Raw genomic sequence first — 22,022 nt, 5'->3', positions numbered from 1 at the left:
AGTCAGACCCACCTGTTACTCTCACCAGAACTCAGGAAAGATCCTTTGGTGAGGCACTTGTAGGCCAAAAAGGATCTTTCCTGAGTTCTGGTGAGAGTAACAGGTGGGTCTGACTGGTTTCTCATAGATGGAAAATGATGCAGCTTGACACCACTTTCACTGCCATCATGCAGAATCCTGGGATTTCTAGTTTTGTGAGCTATTTAGCCTTCTCTGGCTATATCCACACTGCAGAAATAATGCAGTTTCACACCACTTTAACTGCCCTGGCTCAGTACTAGGGAATCCTGGGAAATGTTGTTTGTTGTGGCACCAAAGCTCTCTGACAGGGAAGGCTAAAAACAGTTCCCAGACATCCCTAGCACAACTGAGCCACCAAACTGGATTAATTCTGTAGTGTGGCAGCTGCTGCCTTATCTTGTGCCAACAGTAGAAGAAATTGGCTCATGCTGTTGTTTGAGACAATCACAGCTGACTCTGCAGGTTATAAAAATTCTCACCTGAGTCAATATTTAACTTGCAGATTGTCTTCTACAAATCCTCTACAAATATGTACTTTAGAACTCATCCGAAGTTAATGTTGGCCACCTTGGAAAGGCAGACTCTGACTTATTTGTTTTCTTAAGCTGGTAACAGTGGGTGACCTTGGGCAAGTCACACTCTCTCAGCCTCAGGGGAAGGCAATGGCAAGCCTCCCCTGAACAAATCTTGCCAAGAAAATCCCATGATAGGGATTGCCATAAGTCGGAAACAACTTGAAGTCACCCAGCAACAACAACAAACATTAGGGTTTGGTTTCAGGATCTCCTGTGGATATCAAAATCCATGGATGCTCAAGTCCCACTAAATACAAAGGCATAATACAATAGCGTCCCTGATATTGCAAAATTAAGGCTTGTTTCTTGGAATTTAAATATTTAAAGATATTGTCAAGCCCTGGATGATTGAATCTGTGGATATTATATAACAATACTGTATATACTCATGTATAGGTCTAGGAATTTTAGTCAAAAAATTGACCCCAAAAAACCTGGGTCAACTTATCCACGGATCAGTGTAAGTATTGTACTTTAATTCTTATCAACAAGAAAAGGAAGGAACCATCCCCTGGTGAAAGGGAAGAGCTACATGTTTTTTAGCATTGTTTACATTTGCTTCATCCTGTTACATCCTTTTGTTACTTACTCCTAAGTTTTACCCTCAACTTATCCATGGGCCATATCAAAATTCATAATTTAGCCCCAAAACCTGCCCTCGACTTATACATGGGGTCGACTTATAGTTGAGTACATACAGTAATAATAATATTTATTTCTTATCTGCCTCTCCCCATGGATCGGGGAGAGGAACAACAACAAGGAACAGACAGACCACATCAGTTAAAACAGTTGAAACACACATCAGTTGAAAAGGACAAATAAGAGGTATATACATTAAAACAATCCACATTTAAAATTCATAATTTAAATATATGTTTACACACACACACACTTAGCTTTTTACTTTATATATATATTACAATATATATATATATATATATGCAGTATATTACAAAATATACCATATATATACACACACACGCACACATATTAACCTTTTTATCATACATATACATATATATATATATATATGCACACACACACATTTACCTTTTTTTAACCTTACAGATATATTTCATATACTGTATATATTGTAGTGTGTGTATATATATATATATTTACCTTACAAATATATTACATATATATTATAATATATATATATATATATACTTGTCTCTACATTTGCTGAGTTTAGGGGCACAGGACCCCTATGAATGTGGAAAAACCACAAATAGCAAAAACACTGTTTTTACCTGAGAAAATGCCTCTCTAGGAACCTCTAGGTCCTCCACTGCAACTCTGTGGTCCACATCTGACAGACACTGACCATAGAACTAAGCTACAAAGGCTTAGTAGTAGAGTGTTCTCTCTAGGAGTCTCTAGGTCATTCAGTGGAACTTTCAGTTAAAGTTGGCCATAGAGTTGCACTGGAGGACTTAGATATTCCTAGAGAGAACATAATCAAATCCATAAATAATCAAATCTGCAAATATCAAAGCCACAAACATGGAGGGATGAGTGTGTATGTGTGTATGTGTGTGTGTGTGTGTACACACATATATATATATACACCTTTTTTATCTTACATACACTGATATTATAATGTATACATATTTACCTTTACCATACATATATATTACACACACACACACACATATATATACACACACCCAAAAGAAAAAGGGGGGCAAAGAAAGGTCTTCCTAATGGCTAAAGAGAAACAGAGAGAGAGGGGGGGGGGAATGTTCTCTTTGTGACGTAACAAAAGGCATAGAACTCGGAGGAGCCCCAGCCAAGGATGGCCCTGAGCCCTAGGAGGCAGCCAACCCCACTGCGCCTTCTGCACATGGGCAGGAGCTAACTGGGTTTCTTTTTCTTTCTTTGTTTCAAGCCCTCCCCTTCGGAGCCCTAGTCCTGGTCCTCCAGCGCTAGAGGGCGGCCTGTGGGTCTCTCTGTGTGTCTATCAATGGAAGGGCTGGCCAGCAGCCTCTCTTTCTCTCTCTCTCGGTGGCCTTGCAGCACCTCCTCCTCCTCCTCATCGGGGCCTCTCTCTTCTTCCTGCTCTGGAGGCAGCAGGTAAGGCGGCAGGCTGGGCTTGGGACCCTGGACCCCTTTGCTTTGGCCTCCCTCTCTGTCTTGGTTGTCTCCCTTTGAGGCTGAGAGAGTGTGCCTTCCTTGCCCAGGGAGTGGACACACGACACTTTGGGCTGCATCCACACACTGCAGGGGTAATCCAGTTTGAGACCGCTTTAGCTGCCCTGGCTCAACACAAGGGGGTTCTGGGAACTGTAGTTTTGTGAGACACTCAGCCTTCTCTGCCAGAGAGAGAGAGAGAGAGAGAGAGAGAGCTCTGTGCCACAACAAACTACAGTTCCCAGGATTCCCTAGCACTGACCCAGGACAGTTTAAAGCAGCCTCAAACTGGATTGCAGTGTGTTTTGGGACCTAAGACCTGAATTTAGGTCTCAGTTTAGGGGGTCTCTTTCTTAGCTTTCCTCAAAGCCCTCTTGAGGTCCCAAACACACACACACAGACACACACACTGCAGAAATGAATCCAGCTTTTTTGAGGCTGCTTAGCTTTAACTGCCCTGGGTCATTGCTAGGGGATCCTGGGAACTGTAGTTTATTGTGGCACCAGAGTTCTCTCTGACACAGAAGGAAGCTAAGTGTCACACAAAACTACAAATCCCAGGGTTCCCTAGCATTGAGCCAGGGCAGGGTCTCAAACTGGATTGTTTCTGTAGTGTGTTTTGGACCTGAGTCTGCAAAGGCATCTTGTAGCCCCTTTGGGACTGACTGAAAGAGAGAAGCTGGCAGCATGAGCTTCCTCAGCCTTACTTGAGCCTACTTCCTCAGATGCATTTTGGGTGTCTTAGCTTGGGTTCCTCTCCTCTCAGTTTCCTCATAGCTTTAATACAGTATATTGTTGTTGTCGTTGTGTGTTTCTTTGATATATTGTTATTGTGTGTCTCCATGTCATTTTTGACTTGTGGTGACCCTAAGCCATGGGGTTTTCCTGGCATGTTTCTTCAGAGGGGTTTTGTCCTTGCCTTTCATCCTCTGAGGCTGAGAGAGTGTGACTTCTGGCCTAAGATCACCCATTGGGTTTCATTGGCTGAGCTGGGAATCGAACCCAGGTCTCCGGAGTCCTAAGTCCAGCGCTCAAACTTACCTTTTTTAACCTTACATATATATTACAGATACTTATATTTATATATACATTTTCCTTGTAGAAAGCATCTTGGAAGCTCTTATAAAACTAAAGGTACCCCTGAGAATGTTAAAAAGCAAATGTTGTTGCTGTTGCTATGTGCCGTCAAGTCATTTCCAACTTATGGTGGCCCTAAAGGAAGCTACTCAGATGATGATGATGATGATGATGATGATAATTATTATTATTATTTATGTGTCACCTCTCCCTCAAGTTCAAGGTGGCTTACAACATTGGGTAAAACAGGATATAAAATGAAAACAACAATTAAGATGGAGGAAATGGAGAGTCACTATTAGCACATCTGATTATTCTAGGGCTAGTATAAGAGCTTCTAACACATCTAATGTAGTGAATCACTCATGGGGTTTTCTTGGTAAGGTTTGTTTGGAGGAAGTTTGCCATTGCTTTCCCCTGAGAGGCTGAAAGAGTGTGACTTGCCCAAAGTCACCCAGAGGGTTTTCATGGCCAAGCTGGGAATTGAACCCTTGTCTCCAGAGCCAAAGTCCAACACTCAAACCACTACGGCCCAGTGGCCTTCACTTTACTTTTTTATATACGGGACACCATTTTACAGTGGGCCCTTGGTATCCACTGAGGTTTGATTCCAGTGGATACCAAAACCATGCAGTGGCATAGTAAAATGGTGTCCCTTACATAAAACGGCAAAGTCAAGGTATCCTTTTGGGAATTTATATTTTTTGAATACTTTCAAGCTGTGGATGGTTGGATTTCTGGATAATGAATCCATGGATAAAGAGGGCTGATTGTACTTGTTGTGTGCCTCCAAGTTGTTTCCAACTTTTGGCAACCCTAGGGTAAACCTGGTGTAGCCAGAGTGGTGTAGTGGTTTGAGTGTCGGCCTGAGACTCTGGAGACTAGGGTTTGATTCCTAGCTCTGCCTTGAAATTCACTGGGTGACCCTGGGCCAGTCACACGCTCTCAGCCTCAGAGGAAGGCAATGGCAAGCCTCCTCTGAACAAATCTTGCCAAGAAAACCTTATGATAGGTTTGTCTTAGGGTCACCATAAGAAGGCACACACAAGAACAGCAACAGCATTTATTTTGGAGTAACCCCCTCAGTGGTTTGCCACATGGACTTTCTTGGGCCTCATTCCCACTTACAAAAAAGCAGTTTGCGATCCAAATTGATGGATCGATTTGACAGCGGAGCGTGGTTTCCACTACATTTGCCCTGATCACATTTTTCCCCTGTAAAATAACCCCCTTGTAGTTCACATTTACAAATGAATTGATTCAAAATGGACCCGCTCCAGCCGGACGAAGGGCAAATGTAAATGGATTCTGATCCACATCTGGTCCACACTTGTGCAGAATCGATTTATTCAAAAAGATGCGGAGAACATCAACGTCAAAAAGACCCAAAACTGGGTCTAGCATGTGGCCCCCTCTCCAAATCGCTTCAGTTAATTGATTCAAATGGAAGCCAGGGTCATTTGAACCAGTTCAAACCGATTTGTGATCCGGTTTAAAAGTTAGTGGGGATCAGGCCTTGGAAGGTAGCCCTGAGATATCAGATGTACTAATAGTGACTTTCCATTTCCTCTATCTCTGAGTAGCTACAACGTGTTTTCCATGAGTCAGAAATTGGCAGCTGGGTGTTGCAATTCAAAGGACATAGCCTCCAGGAAGTTTGAGCAAGTTTTGCTTGTCAAAAGTTTAAATGTGACTTAATACATTTTAATTTTAATATCCACTGTCAGACAGGTTTGATGAGTGATGGCAGAGTGGATCTCTTTTTCCTCTTAACAGCTTTCAGTACTTGCTGAAATTGTTGACTTGTTGAAGTGGAACCTCAGATTTACCTCTGTGATCGTAAGCAGAGAGAGAATGAGGCAGCAGTGATGACAGTTTTAGCTAAATTATGTGTGGGTTTACATTTTGTTTCCCTTTGTTTACTGCTACTGTGTTGTTGCAGATGCATACTCAGAATAACTTGATTTCTAGTTTTCATTAGAGTAGGTGAAAATGTTGTTGTTTTAATTTATTGTTAGTGAACTCAGGGTCCTAATTTTTGATCATGCCAGGCAAAGGCGCAATATTTTCAATTGTGAGTAGGTGCAGGGGACATCTTGTGTTATGTCTCTAAATCCAGTCTTTTCCTAATACAGGTTGAATATCCGTGATAAGTTTGCCATAAACTGAAAACAACTTGAAGGCATACAGCTTATATATTTAGCCTAAGGGTAATTTTATACAGAATATGATTGATTGATTGATTGATTGATTGATTGATTGCATGAAGCAAAGTTTGTGTGTACTGAACCATGAGAAAGCAAAGGTGTCACTATCTCAGCTACCCATGTAGACAATTTTGGAGTATTTTGGATTTCAAATTTCTGGATGAGGGTTAGAGAGATACTCAGGCTATATTGCCTTTTCTCCTTTCGTTCATGGATTGAGTTTCTTTCTTTTATCTTCCAAGATCCTGCTACTGTGTCTGCTATTTAATATTTACCAACCTTGCCCTTTCCATCTCTTCAGCCTTAGACTGCTTCACTGGGGAAAAAAGAGTATTCGTAATTAGTATACACTGCAAATTTACTGAACAGTTCTATCCCATATCACTATTAAAAGGAGCTATTATCATTGGCAAAGGAAACAATACTTGGTTAAGTGGAGGGCAGTAGGAAAAGAATAAGGCCACATTATAGATGGATTGGATTTAATCGAGGAAGCCATGGTCCTGAGCTTGTAAGGCTTGTTCAGGGCAGTTGATCACTGTGGCTCTTGGAAGTCCCACATTCGTAGGGATCATCATTAGTTGAAGCTAACCTGACAGTAAAAACCTATAACAACAAATTGTCATTTAAAGACTTTCCAAAGTAGAGGTGCTTCATAAAGTCAAAGGCTTTCATGGCCAACATCCATAGTTTTTTGTGGGGTTTTCAGGCTATGTGGCCATGTTCCAGAAAAGATTCTTCCTGATGTTTCGCCAGATGCCAGCCACAAATGCTGGCGAAACGTCAGGAAGAAACTTTTCTGGAACATGGCCACATAGCCTGAAAAACCCACAATTATAGAGGTGCTTCCTTTGGTATATTTCAGTAAAACATTACTGTGTTATGCTTCGCTAGAACTTTGATCCAGGCTAATATCAGTAGGCAAAAAAATGAAGTTTGAAAGTTGCCAAGACTCTGTGAAGCTGGAGAAGATTAGGGAAAATTGGTATATCACATTTGGATGCACAGAGTAGATCAGGGCAGGGCAGGCTGCAGGCTTGTAGCATACAGTTTGTTAATTTATTATTGACTTGAGCTCACCAACTTTTTCCAGGAACAAAGAACATAGAATTAATGGCAGACTTTCTATTCATCAGTTACAATCTTGTAAGCTCAGTTAACAATCTTGTAACTGCTGGAGATTCCTGATAACAGTCATAAACAACAAAACGTGGCCCTAAAAGCCTACCTTTGCAGCATGACAGCACTTTGACCTAAGTGTTTCTGAGGTGTTGCAGATTGGATCACTGAAGGTTGAAGAATGCAGTGATGTCCTGAAGTCAGATTGAGCCAAGCAGGTTTGGCAGGACCTTGAGGTACCTTTCCAGCAACCTGTTTTCAATGCACCCTACACCTGAGAGAGTACTGCATTTGTCATGCCTCAATCTGTATTTCCTTGGAAACACCTTGGTTAAGGTAATGCCAGGCTGGAAAGATACTTTTTTGGAGGGTGGCATCATCAGAGGTAATTTTGATGATGGAACTCCAGCACTGTAGTTATGTCAGCAATTCAGGATCTTGGCCAAGACTACTGAGGCCTGGAACATGATATGAATTCCAGAAGAGACTGATCTTACAATCCATGACACACAAATCCATTCCTAATTACTCCCGGCTTTCTTCAATTCAGCAGCACAGTGGGCCCTTAGTACCTGCTGGGGTTTGGTTCCAGGACCCCCTGTGGATACCAAAATCTGTGCATGTTCAAGCCCCATTAAATACAATACAATGGATAGTAAAATGGTGTCCCTTATATAAAATGGCAAAATCAAGGTTTGCTTTTTGGAATTTATATAATTTAAAAATATTTGCAAACTGTAGATGGTTGAATCTGTGGATAAAAAATTCATGGATATGGAGAGCCAACTGTCAAGGAATGCTTCTTAGGGTATTTGATGTGGGGGACTTGTCATTATTTGTTTCCAGTGTGCAGGGAGTAACACTGTATTTGTATTTAAATTTTATTTTCCTGGAAACTTACCAGGGACAAAGGCTGAAGGCTCAGGGACTGACACTAGAGACTAATGTTTTGGACTAGACTAGAGAGTATCACACCAGGGATAATTCAGTAATAATTGCGGTAGTGCACAGTTGCGCAATTGCACGATAATAGCAATATTACAGTAAACTTGTTGTTTCTAATCAATATACATTCGCCATTTACAAAGGTGTCAGGGTCCGGTGGTGTAATAGTAGAAGAGTTGGAGTCAAAAGGTTTGGCATATAGACTGCACATCCCCGTTTAGTGCAACTGAAAGCAGCAGTATATCTTTCAGTATCACTTACTGTGAAGCAAAAAGGGCTCTTGCTTCCTTGGCCTACTTCTAGGGTTTTTTATATGGCCTAAGGCTTCTTGCTGGCCACACAGTGTTAGAAAAAGGATGCTGGACTCAAATGAATTGTGTTGGGTCTTGGATTTTTTTTGGGGGGGGGCAGGGAGAGAGGGCTTAAGTGAGATACTTTCAGTGAGTCTTCCTGAACTGGTTAATTTCTTCCTTACTTCTGTCCCTCCTATATCACTTGTTCAGTCTGTACCAGCTCCCAGATAGAGAGCACACTGCAAATGAAGGAAGCTGTTCTGTCTCACTTAGGCCACTGCTTCCATGCTGGGAGAGCAGATGAACAGCAAGTGACAGCACAGAATGGATCTTGCTTTGTTGTTGTTGTTGTTGTTGTTTTATGTGTTGTGTATTTTTTATTATTATTTCTTACCTGCTTCTCCCTAGGGAACTGAGGCAGGGAACAGCAGCAAAATAGTATACATCAATGGGTTAGAAATGTAACATCAGTTAAAAATGCTTGTATGCATATGTGCCTTCAAGTCGCCCATGACATATGGTCGCTCCATTAATACATGAGACCTATTAATAGAGCATGTAAAAATAATACATATTAAAAGAGTTGCTTCATACTTTAAAACTTACAATTTAAAAAGCATCTGGGTGGCTCTGAAATGGAATCTGTGGGTACATCTACATTGTAGAAATAATGCAGTATGACACCACTTTAACTACCAGGGTTCCATCCTACAGAATCCTGGGGTTTATAGTTTTGTGAGGCACTAGCATTCTTTGGTAGAGAAGGCTAAATGCCTTGTAAAATTACAAATCCTAGGATTTCTTAGGATGGAGCTACAGCACTTCAAGTAGTGTCAAGCTACATTATTTCGACAGTCTAGATGCATCCTGAATCAGATTCAGCATGGCTGCTCTTCTTTCCTGAAGTATAATCCTCTGTCTGAATAACTAGGCCCATGAATAACTAGGCCCAGATAAAACAGCTGATGTTCTGAGAAATACCAGAGCTAACTATTGAGAAAACAAATTTTCAGGGATATGTATGAATTTCTGAGCTGGAGTGACAGCACCTCAAGACTCTCTCCTCCCACCCAGATCCAGAGGTGATGATGTTGTCTTTACAGTGCACTGTTTGGAGCACTGGAGTATTGGGTGGTTACTTTTTGCCCTATGAAAGTAGGCAAATGAGTGGTGGTTTCAAGGAACATCTGCTCCTACTACTGCTTTCAGTTCTTTACCTTTATCCTGGGAGGGGGCAGTGAGAATAATTGGTATATAAACCAGAGGAAAAATGTGGATAAATGAGCCGACACCTACTCCTGGTTCTGAACTCCTGTGCTTAGATCTAGTTTCTCAGCATTGGGCTGCCGAAGAGCCAGCTTGATGCAGTGGTTTGAATGTTGTACTAGGACACTAAGAAGACCAGGGTTTGCCATGGAAGCCTACTGCATGACCTTGGGCAAATCAGATACTTTCAGCCTCTGGGGAAGGCAAAGGCAATCCCACTAACAAACAACCCATTATAGGATTTCTTAAAGTTGTCATAAATCAGAAATGACTTGCGGGCACACAATAAGAATTGTGCTTCTCAGAGAAACCATGTAAAGCAGAAGACAGGCTACAGATATCTCTTACCCTTTCTTGCATATACTCTTTTTCTTGGTACTGTACTGAGGAGGTTTGGGCTCTTGCCTAGAGAGAGTGGGTGTGAGCCAGCTGCCATTTCTGTATTCTTGCTCATTCTTCTCTTTTGAGTGGCACAGCACAGAGAGTTGCTGCCCCCATCATTTCACTGCATAGAAGGAAGCTACTGTGTATGTCATGTGTAAGTCTAGAAATTTTAGTCAAAAAAATGACCCAAAAACCTGGGTTGACATATCCATGCGTCAATGTAAATACTGTACTTTAATTCTTAATTCACCTTTAATACTTTAATTCACCTGGTGAAAGGTAAGAGCTTAATCTCTTCTTGGAGAAGCACCAGCCCCCTCTACTATCTCATCCATCCAGCATTTAGGGTGAACACAGATAGTTGTGCCTGTGAAAACTTTTAAAGATCTTTAGTATCGTTTTCCTTTACTTCAGCCTTTACATCCCTTGTTACATGCTGCTAAGTTTTACCCTTGTCTTAACCATGGGTCATATCAAAATCCATAACTCTGGCTCAAAAACCTGCCCTCAACTTATACAAGAGGTCGACTTGTAGTCAAGTATATACAGTAATAAAGATAGCTGCATTATTGTCTCTCTTCCATTTGCTGTTAAATCTTACAGCTTTTATTTAATCGATTAAGCTGTGAAGCTAACTGGACCTTTAATCACAGATTAATATTCACCCCCTAAATAATGAGCATCCGTGAATCACAAATACAAGGTTTCAGGTATCTTGGATGTTCAAATAAAAACATATTTCTGCCTGCTTTCTTGGAGAGCGTGCCACCATTCAACTCAATGGGACTCCAGCATACGTGAAATTTGCCTTACACGGAAGGGTCAAGAATGGATCCCCTGTGTATGGCAAGGGCAATCTGTAATCCTCCATTACCTAGACCAGAGGGAGGAATCATGCCGCCTTCCAAACTACAAGGCCAAGCAGCTCTATCCAGCATTGTTCTTGTTGAATACGCCTTTGGATCATTTCTGACTTGCGACTTACATAAGGCAAACTTATCACAGGTTTTTTTTTGTTGTTGTTGTTTTGTGTTTTTTTTTGGCAAGATCTGTTCAGAGCGGCTTTGCTTTTGTCTTCCTCTGAAGCTGGGGGAGTGTGACTTGCCCAAGGTCACTCAGTAGGTTTCCACTGCTGAATGGGGATTTGAACCTTGGTCTCCAGAGTTGTGCCCCAGTGCTCAAACCACTACACCATGCTGGCCCTCTCTCTAAATTGCTGGTCTGTAACATCTACCATCTACTATTTGGCCAGGCTGACTGAGGTTGTCGGCTACAACAAACTGGCTCCTTCTGTCCAGCAGTCATCGCATAATGTATGGAAAGCTTCATGAGTTCAGGCACTACTTGTCTTTAATTTTTTAAAAAATGATCACACACACACATGTTAGAGTTTAACATCTAAGTTTAACTTTTCTGATAAGTTGCTTTTAGTCTTTGGTCTGTCCTAGAGGCTGCTGCCACACTGCAGAATTTATGCACTTTTGACAATGTCATGGCTCCAGCTTACGGAATCCTGGAATTTTTAGTTGGCTGAATATCGCACAAAGCTACAGATCCCAGAATTTTGTAGCATTGAGCCATGGTAGTTAAAGTAGTGTCAAACTGCATTAAATCTGCAGTGTACATGCAGCCAGAGCTACCAGTAGGACTGAATTTATTCTGCAGTTGCCTGTAACATGTAAATTTAGGCGGGTTACAGACTGGCGAGAAGTGGTGGTTTGCCGCCGCTGCCGGTTGCAGTGTCCGGGAACCACAGCAGCCAAAAGGCACGGTTCCCGGACGCTGCACAGAAGGAGTGCGAAAATCGCGCTCCTTTCTGGGCCCCGGAAGAGACGCTGTGAAGTGCTAGTCGCGCACTCGCGGCATCACTTCCAGGGCGCGACGTGCGGATGCAGAGTGTCCGTTACATCAAGATGGCAGCGGCCATGTGGAATGGCCGCCGCCATTTGTTACAGACTCAATCCGTGGTAGGGTTAGGGACGTCTGGAAGAGACGCCCCTTTCTAACCCTAGAACGGACTGAGTCCGTCCTAGGGTGCCCATTTGTAACGGGCCATAGATTTGGTCCCTCAGTTTCCTGACAGTTAAAAACTTGCTGCTTCCTGTTTTGCTTCTAAAAATATCTTTCTTCACATCACTAGTTTCATGTTAATTCGTGTGTCACTTTTTAAATTTATGTGTTACTTTATGAGAACGTATGTAGAGAGATCTTGTAGCACCTTTGAGACTCACTGAAAGAAAGAAGTTGGCAGCATGAGTAGCGTAGACCTCAATAAAAAGCATCTGAGGAAGTAGACTGAAGTCTACGAAAGCTCATGCTTCCAACTTTTTTCTTTCAGTAAGTCTCCAAGATGCTACAAGATCTCTCTACATACTGATTCTACAGACTAACACAGCCATATCTTTGAATTCTACATTTATGAGTATGTGTATGTTTGTGTGTCACTTTTCAATTTATGTTGACTTTATGAATTTCATAGGGTTTTCCTAGTCAAAGAATATTCAGAGGCGCTTTTGCTAGTTCTTTCCTCTGAAATATAGCCTGCAGCACCTGATATTAATTGATAGTTTCCCATCCAAGTACTAACTGGGTCTGACCTCCTACTTAGCTTCCAAGATCAGATGGAATTTGGTGCCTTGAAAGTGTTTACTTATTCTAAAGTGCTGAAGTGAAAATACAGGTACATGTAGTTGTGTAGGATTGCTCTTTGTGATCTGGACTTGGAAACCGAGAAGGGGAAGGAGTAGCTCAAGGTAGGACACACACTCTGAATACACAACATCACAGCCAGACCTCTGCCTGCTGCAAGTTAAAAGAGCAACTGAGACCTTGGATTTTGGCAAGCAGCAGCTGATTGGAGAACACAGCAATGTCACCCCTGGTTTGATGTAGTGCAATGGAGTTGCATTTTTGCTGAATCAGTTTTTATATCTGACGAGAGATAATATCAAAATGACAAGCATTTTTGTGAGCAAGCAAATTCACAAACATATTAGCCTGGACCTCTCTGTAGTAGTGTGTGTGCTGATACATCAGAGAAATAAAACCATTTTGTACTGAGTGGGGAATTGGATCCTTAGGGAGTCCATCTTTTAAAAAACCCAGTTGTTTTGCAGTTATGAAACCGAAAAGCAGAAATAAGGGGAAACACAAAGATATTTGAAGCTTTAAATAAATCTGTAATTAGGTAACTCCAAAGCAACACATATAGGAAAATCACAGACACAGCTGGGTATGAACTATTCAGTGCTAGTGTTCTTCCACAGAATCCAACTGTCCAAGGACTAAAAAAACAACAACAACAACCCAGACCCTCCAGCTATTTGCAAAACTCTAATGCAGTACTTTCAGAGAAATACTCATATTTCCCCATCTCTCTGCTCATAACAGAACATCATTTTTCATGCTGGTTTGGTCCTGTCACCTTGCATAGAAATAGGCACTATAATTACTCTGAATGCTCAGAACCTTACTAGATTGGTTAATGAAAGTAAAGAGAGTGAAAAGTAGAGATGCTTGATAGTAGGGCTGAAACTTTAACAGATCAGGTGGTATAGAATCAGGATCATGGGCTTTGCCAAGTTTTAGATTTTATGTCAATAATTTCTCCAGGAGTTACAGGCTCCTACACCAGACCATCGGGAGACAGTTGAATAGTGTGAATTGAAGACTGAGGGCCCAACCAGACGGGCCAAAATAAAGCTGCTTTGGGTCACTTTGAAGGTGTGCTGTTTAAATGATGCATGCATCCTAAGAGGTCACAAGCTGCACCTAAGCTGCACTCCAGTCCTTAGGATTGGAGCATGGCTTTGGCGCAGCTTGTGGCTTCTTAGGATGCATGCATCATTTAAACAGCATACTTCCAAAGTGACCCAAAGCAGCTTTATTTTGGCCTGTCTGGTCGGGCCCTTACTGAGATCTTGAAGGACACCAAAAAATATCTTACCCACTTACCTGCAGAGATATGACATATGGGGGAATTAAATCCATTAGAAAGAGCCTGTTATGTTCTGCCAAAATATTTTACCAATCTTCCTTCTTCGGACAGAGACCAATAGATTAAATTTCTCTTTCAGTGCAACTCTTTTCTTTTGATAAGTGTTTTATATTTCCACTGAAGCTCATAATAAGCTTCTGGTAAGCATTTCTCTCCATCTTTAAGAAAGTTAAAGTATACCTTACTTGTGTCTTCAGTGTGACAGTTGTAATTAAACTAGTTTTTGCTCCTAGGATGATTATAGCCTTCTGTGAGATAACTTCACCAAAGCACCTTTGAATCTGAGAAATGAATATAGCATAATAATACAACTTGTCAGGGAAGCTAGAATATTCTCGTACACCTGCAGATGTTTATGAGATTCTATAAAAGGAACAAATTTGCCCTCTGTGTGCATTTAATCCTGCACCCATAAAAACTATAAGAATCCAGTAATAAAGGTCTAATACAAAGATGATATTTTAATGCTGGAGTGTGCCTATAAATATGTGGCATTGGTAGTTACTGACCATGAGTAAAATGCATTTTCTACTCACAAAGTAAAAACATAGTGCACTTTTTTTGTATCCCTGACATAAACTATGAAAAAAAAGCAATTTTCAGACTGTTTTCTCTTGAAATGGGTGTAGTGTCTACTGTGAACAGAAACTCACTTCATGTTGTTTAGTTTGAAGATAAGGCGTCCTTCCAAAGGCAGACCATACTTAGCCTTGATCTGTGTTTTACAAAAAGGATAAAGTACAGGTTAGTTTTGGTAGGAATATATCAGTGAGTTCAGCTGGTAATGAAGTGAACATGCCCACTGTGTGTTTTTGTTAAGATTATTTTTAGAGAGGAATGTCCTGCAAATCCAAGGCTCTTCGTCACTACATGATCACCCAAAGTGTGTTTTGTCACTAGTGGTGACTAGATGACATGCATAAAAAAACAACTAATCATATAAAAATTGTATCATATGCTAGTTAAAAACAATCTGCCACATGCTATTCAGAACAGTTTATTTGTTAAGGATTTCGATATTCTTCACCTAATGCACTTCAAAAATGATTTTAGTCATTTGAAGTTGTGTGTGAGTTTCACTCATGATGCTGGCTCAACTTGAAGTCAACAAAGAAAGAATCATGAAGGAATGTTATAAATCTGCCCTGACTAAATAGATGCCCTGTTGTTGAACCTAAGCCATAGATTTCTTTCTTTCTTTCTTTCTTTCTTTCTTTCTTTCTTTCTTTCTTAATATAGCTAGTTAATGTTGCATTTTGATACATGCAGCAATACCTAGTAAGTAGGCATACAGTGGAGCTTACTTTTGAATAAATTGGCTTAACATGGAGGCTTGTTGCACAACATTTATAGTGAAGTTAGATTGGAGATTTTGCTTCAGGAGGACATACTTTGGGCTTGTGAGATCTCTCTCTTTCTCTCTTCTTTAAGCTTGAGTTCTCCCAACTGAAGCATGGTGCAAAAGACCCAATAACAGTACAGTCTCTGTTGTCTCCCTTTTGCATTTTATGCGTAGTCAGTAAGGGATTCTGGAGCAAGTTACTGTTTACTTTGCCTGTTACAGGCAGTAGGTTTAGTTAAAGTAAAATCTCACATTTCCCACCACCTTAAGGTTCATTACATTGTTTACTGTAGGCATAACTGTTGCCAGTTGACACTGGAAGCTAAAAACCTTTCAACTAGATAGAGGATGAGGAAAAGGGTAGGCTGGGCAGGCATTAAAAAGACTTTGTAAAAAGGAGCTTTCTTCCAGAAGCTTTATTAACTGAGGTATTTGTTGTTGTTAACCGCTTCCAAGTTGATCTCGACCCATGGTGATCCGGTGGATGAGACATTTTCACAACCCCTATCTGCCACTGTTCTGCTTAGTTGCTGGAAATTCATACCCATGACCTCCTTAATGGAGTCCATCCATCTAAAACATGTGGCCTTCCTCTCCTTCTACTTCCCTCCACTTTTCCCAGCATTATTGTTTTTTCTAATGAGTCTTCCCTTCTCATGATAGGTCCAAAGTACGACAGCCTAAATTTTGTCATCTTGGCTTCCAGGAAGAGTTCAGGCTTGATCTGTTCTAGGACCCATTTGTTTGTCTTTTTGGCTGTCCATGGAATCCTTAGCACTCTTCTCCAGCACCACATCTCAAATAAATTGATTTTCTTCTTATGTGCTTTCTTAACTGCCCAGCTCTCATTTCCATACATGGTAATAGGGAATACAATGGCTTGTATGATTCTAACTTTTGTGCTCAGTTATATGTCTTTGCATTTTAGGATCCTTTCTAATTCATTCATGGCTGCTCTCCCCATTCTTAATCTTCTTCTGATTTCCTGACCACAGTCTCTGTTCCTGTCAGTGTTTGATCCCAGGTATGAGTTGCCTGTATTTAAAATATTTGTATCTTGTCTTTTGAGGTGAAGTTTCCTCTGGGCTATATTCACAAAATATAAATTTCAAACAATAAAATATAAATGTGATGAATAATTAACTTTCCTCTTACCTTCTTCCCATTCTTTTTCTTCTTTCACATTTGGCAGGCAACTCTGTTAATCTGCAGTCCATTTCCTCACTTTCCTTTTCTTTGTTTCCATCAAACTTTGTATGCTACAGCCTTGTTCCTAACCAATTTCTATTCATGGTGCACACAAGAAGCTACTGTTATCTTCAGTCCAACTAAAAGGCAGCCATGGCAGAGGGCATTTGGCACTGATTTAACCTTTTTTCATTTCAGCAGTGTAGAATTAGAGAGGTGAAGTATTAAAGTTTACTACTCTTGTGGGGAGGGGGTTATTTCTAATTCCTATCCCCCCTTCCTTCCCCCACTTTTCCAAAAATTTGTCTCCCAAATGTTAGATCTTCCATTGTATATTACAGTGGAATTAAGTTTCCTTCCTTGATAATTTCTCGGTGCTGGGGAAGAGATTTTTTTTAAAGCTTACATCAAGGTAAAAAGTAGATGGCAAATCCTCTTAACGTTAAAAGTTGCAGGAGTTTGACATAGCTCCTTCCCTTTTATGTATTTAAAGGGAACAAATGTGTTTTACAGTGTTGGCTTGGTTGTGACTGTTGCTTATTATTAAATAAGAATGGTTACTACTGGGTGGTATTTTTCAGTAGTTGTACACCTGTTGTGTATAATTGTTACCTACTGTGTGTAAGATGTTTCCTTACAGATTTAGTGAACGATTTTTCATCTCAGAGCTAACAGTGTTTGGGGAAGTTCGTATTAAGCAGATTCAAATAGTACATTCCATATGGCCCTCACTCCAAGTAGCTCTAAAGACCACATTTTGAAGCATGCTCCTGTAGACTGGGCAAATAAACTATACCAGAATTTACATTTGATTTTTTTTAAAAAAACTAGTTTTGCTATAGTTTGACCTCCATTAACAGCATCAAAAAGAACCTTTGTGGTGACGTGGTTATATCATATTTTAGGCTGGCCATGCTCATTTGCAGATTCTGGGAGCTGAGGGTGCAAAATGAATCTTTTCTAAGCTCTGGCCATTGAGCCATAAAACAGTTGATGACCTCTGGCCAGTCTCTCTATATCTTTTTCTTAGCATGACTTGACTTAACTCACAAGGCTGTTAAGAGGCAAAAGTGGGAAGGAAAAGAGCCATGCCCACTGCTTTGAGGTCACTAGAGTAAAGATGCAATGTAAGTGAATTGCAATTGAAAATAAAGTCTACAGGTGAAGTTTTAGACATGTGTACTTGTAGATCTTTGTTGCCAAGTGTCTTGCAACCATTTCAGATTTATGGGGACCCTAAGGTGAATCTATCATGGGATTTTCTTTGCAAGATCTGACGAGTAATCTACCTTTCACATCTTCTTAGGCTGAAAGAAGGTGATTTCCCCAAGGTCACCCAGTGGGGTTCCATGGATGAATGGGGATTCAGACCTGGTCTCCCAGAGCTATGAAGTCCAGCACTGTAGCTACGAAGTCTAGCACTTGAGCCATGACACATGCAAATTTTGTTAAACTCAGTGAGACTTTTTAGTAAACTGAGGCGCTGTACATACCGGTGTGTGCAGTGCCCCCGTCACGTGCTCAGGGTTGGCTGAGGATGCAGCGTCCATACCAGCCTCACCCCTAGCACGTGATGGGGGCGTCAAAATGGTGGCACCCTGTACACACGGACACCGCCATTTTGACATAATGGTCGCATCGTGTCCAAATGGCACGGCACGGCCGTTATGTCCTGGCGCTCTTTCGGCAGCTGCCGAAAGGAGCTCCAAAACAGAGCTCCTTTCGCACGTGTATCGCTAGCGCAGCCTTTACACAGCCGCACCAGCAATACTGAAGAGAAAGGGGCCGAGTGGCCCCTTTCTCTGTCTCCCCGCTGCTGTTGGGGTGTCCTTGGGGCATGAAGCACCACAGACACCCCTTTCCAGGCCATGGGGAAGCAGCATTTTGCCGCTTCCCTGAGGCCTGGAAAAACGGCAGATCGGGGCCTCCAGGGATGCCGCTGTGGCAGGCCCCGATCCGTTGGGGAAAGGGGCGAGTGCAGGCCGCCTCAAAGGGGCAGTCTGTATCCCACCTGAGGCTAGGATCAAACTATAAAAACTGTTCTTAACAAGGGCTTTTAAAAAGGTTGGTTCCCAAGTTTTGGAGTAGTGCAGTTAGTGGCAGATAGTGAAATTTGGTAGATAGGCCTATCCTCTGACCCTGGACATACCCCATCAAGGCAGTTGTTTGCCCCCACCACCCTGAAACCATGCCAAAGGGAATAATAATTGTTTCTGGAAGATTGGGATGAATGTGCATTCTTTTTCAGTCAAATGCCATATGGTCTAAAATCACCCTGCCCCAAGCATCTGTTAATGCTTGTTAGGCCTGCAAAATATTTTTCCACCAAAAAGAGCTTTGCACTTCAGTGTTTGCTTTCAGAAAAAGTAGTGCACATTGTGATGTGTTCCAGACCAAGATAACATCTTCCTAGAATTTCTTAACAATATTCTGGTTTAGTAGGCAGAGCCAGTTTGTCCAGTTTTAAGAGAGTGTTCTGTCAAGCAAAACTAGCTGACTGTTGGTTTTAGCTCACTGTTGCTCCAAACAGGGCTGAGACGTAAAACGATGGATTAAAATTATGGAGACCTGGGTTCATATCCTCTCCAGAGACATGAAACCAGTTATTGTCTCTCACGCAGAAGGTTGCTGTGGCAATAAAGTGGGCCCAGGGCGAACCACATATGCTGTCTTGAACTCCTTGGAGGAAAGGGGGAAATACAAGTGTAATAGAAGGAACGTAGGCAATTTGTAAATGATCAGATTTCTGCTTAGGTGCTTCAGTCATTACTTACAGATGTGGGGGAACATCTTCAGTCTTACAAATAATCAATGGTAGTTCCCTGTCTTAGGGCTATCTAGAGCAATGGCTCTCAATAGAATGACTTGTATGACATACAGGTATTGAGTATTGCAGACATAAAGTGATGAACCAGCTCCAAGTAGCAGTAATATGTAACTTGGTACCCTTTCACACAACACAATTACAGTTCTATGATCCCAGTTTAACAACCATGGCTGCATCCTGTGTTTGGTGAGGCATTAGAGCTCCCTAGAAAGGAATTCTAACTGTCTCCTATGATGAAAGCATGGCAGTTCAAGTGGATTCATGGTGTTATCATTGTGCAGTGTACAATGACCCTTTGCCAGTCTGCAGAAGACACTTTCTCTACCCAGTGGCTACTTGGATCTCTTGAAAATTCAAATGACCTCATATATAGTGTAGCATATAAGCAAGCAGACAAAGCTGTGATTTTAAAAATCTGATGGAGAAAATAGAGATGTCCCATCATCATTTCCTTACTTTAAGAATGAGGCTCTTGCTTTCATATCTTCTATCTCAGTCAGATGTTGCTGGAATAGTGTAAGAACAGGACAGTGATGCTACAGGGATTATGTAATAATAATAATAGGTTCCTTGATTCCCTACTGGAGCATGTTTGATAAATGGACTTGCTAGCAGAGGGGAGAAATGAGTGTCTTAACCATGTAATGGTCTAACCCAGTGGTTCCCAAACATTGGTCCTCCAAGTGTTTTGGACTTCTTTTCCCAGAAGCCCCAGCCAGCTTGGGTGACATTCAGGGATTCTGGGAGCTGAAGTCCAAAACATCTAGACTAGAATAAAAGATTGGGAACCACTGGTCTAACCTCTCTGTTAGGAGTTTAGTTTGGTATTCAGTGGAATCTGTGATATTATCCAGTAGAGTATCATGTTGACATGCTTCCCTATCTGCATATTATCTTTAAAATGGCAATGCATTGAGCAGAAAACACGGAAGTTAGATTACTTATTTGTCTGTTGATTCATTCTATACCCTGCCTTTCTCCAGGTTATGACTTGCATGTTCTTCCCCTTTTGTCAATGATAAATGTGCATCAGTAGGTATACGTAAGCCATCTTGGAGGCCTCTGTGTGTAAGAAGCCTGTCTTACATACTTCTTCCCCTTCAACAAAAGGAGGGAGGAGATTGCATGAACTGGCCATCTGCTTAATTTAATTCTGTCTCTGATTCTTAAGCAATTCATATGGTCTAGTCTGTGTTCTGAATCCTGGGATCTTCCCACACATGTCTAATTATAAACTGGAACCTTTTCTCTTCTACATATTGCCTAATCCTATTTAATTCTTCTTTTCAGTTTAATTTCTCATTTCAGACCCTCAGTAACTAATAGGAAATTAAATCAGAAGGCAGTAGAGCTGCATGCTAATGTTTTAAGAACAACAGTTATTTGTGAATGGGAAAGGGGACTACCAAAAAAGCAATGGCCACTTTGTTCAGTTAAGAGCTGTGGGTCAGTCTGCTGAATACTGCAGGGTGAAATGAATCACTGGACCATTGGGTCTTTTTGTATAAGCAGAATTGCCTATGGGCAGGATTAACTAGCATTTTGACTCCATAGTGTCCCAGCCATGACATACCCTATCCCTCTCTTTCCTTAAAAGTATGAATGAGCTGCCCCATACAGTCTGATACCTATAATAATAAATTAATAGATATAGCTATGAAGTGAGCACACACAATGAAGGGAGCTGACTCTATTACATAATGGGGAACCTTTGACTCTCCAAATGTTTTGCCCTATACCCCAATAAGCTGCCCCAGGCACAGCCAGCTTCAAGGGACTGTAGGAGCCATAGTCTAAAAATCAGGAAGGTCAAAAGTTCCCCACTCCTAATTTACGACTTCAGGTGTCAAAAATTCTGGTGTTAAACCTTGCCTAATGAAAATTGTATGAGTTGTTTCTTTTGAGATCATAGTTTAGTTCAGGCATTGTGCCCAAACTGTGGCTCATACCAATCCAACAACAGTTTGAGCTTTCAAATGTGTATAATGGGCATTCGGTAGAGATGGATGCCTGCTTTCATTTTCAATATTAGTATTCAGAATTCAGAGCTTCATTAATATTTCCATGATGCATAGCCTCTGGAGCCAGAGCTGTAGTTGTAACCAATCTGTCTATTCAGATAGCTGCGCATCAGACTGCAAGTAAAATAGCTTAACCAATGGTCATATTCAACCACTGTTACAATAAACCATTGTTTGTTACAGGGTCACACTGCATTGGGATTTGGGTTTGTGAGCAAGTGAAGAAATTTGAAGCTTCCCTACATCAGAAAGATTCAGCTGTTTCTCACTTGTCTTAATTGAGAAAATAGATGTAGCATTTAGGTGTTAACTCCCAGATGGGCTGGGAATGCTTGGATGCTAATCCTTGTTTTGATCAATCCATTAATTTGTGTTTCCTTCTCTCAATCTGTGCAGGGTGCCTGCGTACTTCCTTCCACCTGCACTTTCAGTTAAGCTACTTGTTTTCCTATGGGAGAGGCCAAGTTGTATGATGTAATTGCTATACCTCCAATGCTAAGTATTTTGATGAATTGTAGTGCTTGGTCTTCAGCATGCATGTCTCTCATACAATGGGGAATACATTTAAAGTATGATGGTTGCTTTTCTAAAACTGTATTTCCCCCCAAATGCAGTGAACCAGGC

At 41.2% G+C, this 22,022-nt stretch overlaps 1 protein-coding gene across 1 annotated transcript in view; it reads left to right on the top strand.

The window, feature by feature from the left end:
• The first annotated feature begins 2,511 nt into the window (after positions 1 to 2,511).
• FAM3C (FAM3 metabolism regulating signaling molecule C) overlaps positions 2,512 to 22,022 on the top strand; it is a 48,277-nt gene continuing 28,766 nt past the window's right edge. The window contains exon 1 of the mRNA XM_042468757.1: positions 2,512 to 2,675. The gene's annotated coding sequence lies outside the window, so the exon portion shown is untranslated. The remainder of the gene's footprint in view (positions 2,676 to 22,022) is intronic.

This window comes from Sceloporus undulatus, chromosome 5 (genome assembly GCF_019175285.1).
Source record: "Sceloporus undulatus isolate JIND9_A2432 ecotype Alabama chromosome 5, SceUnd_v1.1, whole genome shotgun sequence".
NCBI lineage: Eukaryota > Metazoa > Chordata > Lepidosauria > Squamata > Phrynosomatidae > Sceloporus > Sceloporus undulatus.
Note: the sequence above shows the minus strand (reverse complement) of the source record. Positions and strands in the feature narration are given on the sequence as shown.